Here is a 326-nt window from a genome sequence, read left to right as displayed (position 1 = left end):
CTTTTTTCCTTTTCATATTTTTTTGACTGTCTAGTGGGTTACTGCTGGAAGTTTCAGTCGTTATAACAGTGGACTTGTCTAATGAAACAAATATTATGTTAATACAGTGGTACAAATGGGAAAATATATCAGGGGAGTGTAATTAGCATTTGGTGCCTTGGTATATATTTGTAAATTAATCAATAACAAAATTACATAAAATAATGTGTCAACAAAAAATATTTTTTTTTAAATAGTAACATTGCATAGGTATTACCATGGGCGTAGCGAGTATGGGGCAGGGGTGGGCAAGTGCCCCCCCCTGCACTACAAACTAAATTGTATTT

Source organism: Acyrthosiphon pisum, chromosome A1 (assembly GCF_005508785.2).
Source record: "Acyrthosiphon pisum isolate AL4f chromosome A1, pea_aphid_22Mar2018_4r6ur, whole genome shotgun sequence".
Taxonomy (NCBI): domain Eukaryota; kingdom Metazoa; phylum Arthropoda; class Insecta; order Hemiptera; family Aphididae; genus Acyrthosiphon; species Acyrthosiphon pisum.
Note: the sequence above shows the minus strand (reverse complement) of the source record.